Raw genomic sequence first — 3757 nt, 5'->3', positions numbered from 1 at the left:
TATCTAACAAATAAGACTATTTCAAATATTTCATATACAAAGTAAATCTGGTTTTGTTTTGGTTTGGTTTGGTTTTAAAAGAGGTTTCAAATCTGTTTTGAACAAGAGAGAAAAGGAAAATAAATTTTAAAAGCAAAACCCTAACATCTAACCCTGGGCCGCCTCTCCCCTTCCCTGGCCTTCTTCTTTTCCTTCCACCGGATCTATCCGGCCCACCTTCCTCCACCGCAGCAGCCCACCTGGCAGCCCATCTCCTTCTCCCTTGCCCGGCCTGCAGCGAACCGGTACGCCACCGCGTCGTTGTCGTCTTCCCCAGAGAGCACGCGAGCAGCGTGTCCCGTGGTCCTCCACCGAGCGCCCCACGCCTCACCTGCTCTCCCTTCCCTTCTTATCCCCTCCTGGAGGCTCCTGGAACCCTAGATGCTCCTATCTCCCTCCCTCACGCGCCGCCATCTCGGTTCCTCTTTTCTCTTCCATCACCGAGAACGCCGCCGCCTTTGCTTCCTATCGTCGGCGACACCGTCCACCCCTAGCCGTTCCAAGGGCACCGACGAGTGCGTCTCGTCCTCCTCTACCTCCTGCTGCAAGTAATCGACACCAGGCCGCTCAAATCGAGCACAAATCGTCGAATCCCTCGCTCCGGCCGCCGCAGTTCGTGGACGAATCCGACCGCCGTGGTCAACCTCCGGCGACCTCGACCACACCACCGTGCTCTGGGTAATCTCCTCGACCCCCTGGACACCTCCGTTCTTCCCCTTGCTTCCTCCTTCTTCTTCCTCATGTTGATGCCGGTGCTTCCTCCGCAGATCCTCGCCGCCGGCACCTCTCCGGCGACCTCCAGCCGGCGGCGTCGCCCCCATCGGGTCCGCGCTACCGAGGCGCACCCGTAGCCTCCTCCTCGCTACCTGGAACCCATCGAGGCACCCGCGCGCGTCGACGCCGCCCCGCGGTGATCGCCTTTGTCTGGAACGCGAGCGGCATCGTCCCCGCGTCGAACATCTCTTGCGCGTGCACGCTTGGTGCGCCAGCGTGGCCGCCACGTCGTCTCACAGGCCCCATCCGTCAGCCTCTCCGGCTAGCTCAGCCCCCGGTGAGAAATCTTTTCCCCAGATCCAGATCTACACCTTTTACGCTTTGGTCCCTGCATCTTTTCAGCATCAACCCGTGGTCCCTGGATGTGCGCGTTTACATGATAACCCCCTGAATCTTTATAAAATAAACCCGGGGTCCTTCCCCGTATAGAAATTGTTTTCGGGTCCTTACCCCAACTAAATAAATCTGTTTTCTATTTTAATTAATAATAAAACTTAATAATTAATAACTTTTAATTGGTAACTTCAATAAAAATGTTTTATATATGAAAATTAATCAGAAAAATGTGCTGAACATGAATATGCCATCCATACATCTGTTTGCATTTTGCATCGTGTCGAGACGTGATAGTTATGCATGTTCACCTAACATATATGCGGAGTATTTCGGATACCGACTATGGTTTTCCCCGCTCCGTTTAATGTTGAAGTAGCGCACCCCTGCCATGTTATGCCGTGCTAATCAACACTTAAATTTGCCGGTAGAAATGCAACTCCAACCTAATTTGCTTGTCCGGGGTTCCGACTCCGATTAAATTGGATAAGTGCATCGCATCATATCTGCCATGTCATGCATATCATCTTGAGCATGCCGACTTTTTATCCGTAGTAGTAAGACTTGCATGCGTTGTGTGTTCCAGCATTTGCTTCTTCTCGGATAGGATCGCGAAGTGGTGATGTGAGATACGACGAGTTCTCCGACAAGTTCTTCTGCAGCTTTTCACAGGCGAGCCCCCTCTCTTCACCTATTTTACTCTCTCTCTCGCATTGCTATCCCTATGTTGCGATTCTTTATCGAGTCACGTGTCCTATTCCACTTGTTTACCATAATAATCCTATATGTATCATTCCTCAACCATAGCCGTTGCTTGATGTTTGAGCCTTGCGAGTCGTAGGCGTGTTTAGGCTCTGTTGTTTATCTCGATCTGTTATCGGGATATGTTGGGTTGTTGGGAGGTTATCACATGCTATATCAGTTGTTGGAGATACACATGCTTTACTTTATTGTTAACAACTAAAATTGTAATCAGTGTCATCTGTGAGCCCCTTTGCGAAAGCATCGGAACTTTGACTTGCTAATGTCCCCTAGGACCCGAGTTCTTGTTATCTGTTCCGAGATTGAGCGCTCTACCCGTACGTGGGGGAGTGGGACCCCCATCACCCACTACCTTTCCTCGAGTCTGTTTATTGGGAGCCACAACCTTGGTTTTATTTGCTCATATGCACGATGCACGATTTACTTCTGTTGCCTTCGGGTGTTTATATTCTGTTCTGTACTCATATCGTGGAACGATTAGCGACAGCAGGTTGTTCACACTTAGCTTAGCCGTTGACACAAACCTCTGGGTCCGTATCGGAGTACGGCCGAACTTCGTCACGGGTAGCTTAGCGGGGTGGCTCCCCTTAAACTTTCTCTTGCATTGGGAACGGTCTTGATGTGAGACTCCACCTGTAGCAAGTGGGTTCGAGCATGCGTATGGTTACATTTGGGCAACCCCTGCAGGGTGTACATCTTATCGATAAGCCGTGTCCGCGGTTATGGACGACTTGGAATTGTATGGCTTGATCATAGAACAACTTACACCTTTATGTTGTTGATAATAATCTGCTAATAACTTGATTAGTAATATAGCATTACTACAACCGATACCTAATAAAACTTGTCCACCGTTGAGTGCCTTTTACATTGCCTCTTCGCAATTGTTGGAGGGGATATGTGTAATCGGCTGGGTTATGTTTGTGTAGTATTTATCTGTTACCTTGTGCGCTCTCTTATCTTCTCTGAGTAGACGGATGTTGTAGCGAGTCTCTATTGGATAGTAGCTTTGCTGCCGCTAAACTCCACATATAGCCGGGTGAAGTTTATACCGCCCACCAGCGAGCATAGCTGGTCTTGTCTCGCAAGTACGTGCCAATGGTACTTACCCTCGCCTTCCTTTCTTTTTGTCTCCTCCCCCTTTTGTCGGCAACCGATGGCCCGACTTTGACAGGTACGAGATGACGACGTTAGCAAGGTTACCCTTCCGGCTTGGCCTGGGCAGGGTTATGGACGCCACTGGTTATCTTCAGGACTCTTAGTCCAATTTGTATCTTGTCCGTACTCGGACGTATACGATCTTCTGTATGATTTGGATCTTTGTATTGTATATTTGTATCTTGACTCGTTGGAGTCGTTGTTGTATATATGTATCTTGTGGGCTCTATAGTAATCCTGTTGTAATGTTACCGCTCGTGTTAATTCCTCTGGCATCACGTGTGTGATTCGTCGCGCACGTCGTGTCGGAGGGCGTCTCTGGATCGATATCGTGCGGATTTCGGCGGGATCGCTGGAATCCTCATGGTACCGGTTCCGGGGCGTCACAAGTTGGTATCAGAGCTCAGGTTGACGGTACCCCACTAGTCCAGCCTGTAGGATAGCCTTGCCAATGGTCGTTCAGTTTAGCGTGTCAAACCTGTTTTCTAAAATTCGTTGGATAGATCTGATTAGCTCTATTTTTCTCCTTATCTTTATTCTTTCTCCTCTTACCTTTGCGAGTTTTGAGTCTTCTCTCTTATCCGAGTTTTTCCGAGTCTTAGGTTTCGACGTGGGTTGGACGATCTATGCCTTTATCCTATTAGGTTCGATCTTTGGAGGACCCAGACGGAAGCGCATCATCAACAACGGA

The 3757-nt window shown here is 49.3% G+C and overlaps 1 long non-coding RNA gene across 2 annotated transcripts; it reads left to right on the top strand.

The window, feature by feature from the left end:
- Positions 1–601: 601 nt before the first annotated feature.
- LOC139835956 (uncharacterized) lies at positions 602–3257 on the top strand. Of its 2 annotated transcripts, XR_011751363.1 has the most exons (4): positions 602–717; positions 807–1090; positions 1733–1818; positions 3083–3257. It is a non-coding gene; the product is annotated as an uncharacterized lncRNA (long non-coding RNA). The 2 variants fall into 2 exon arrangements; XR_011751362.1 differs by lacking the exon at positions 3083–3257 and having other exon boundaries at positions 1733–2112.
- Positions 3258–3757: the final 500 nt, after the last annotated feature.

The sequence above is a fragment of the Lolium perenne genome, chromosome 2, assembly GCF_019359855.2.
Source record: "Lolium perenne isolate Kyuss_39 chromosome 2, Kyuss_2.0, whole genome shotgun sequence".
NCBI classification, from domain to species: Eukaryota; Viridiplantae; Streptophyta; class Magnoliopsida; order Poales; family Poaceae; genus Lolium; species Lolium perenne.
Note: the sequence above shows the minus strand (reverse complement) of the source record. Positions and strands in the feature narration are given on the sequence as shown.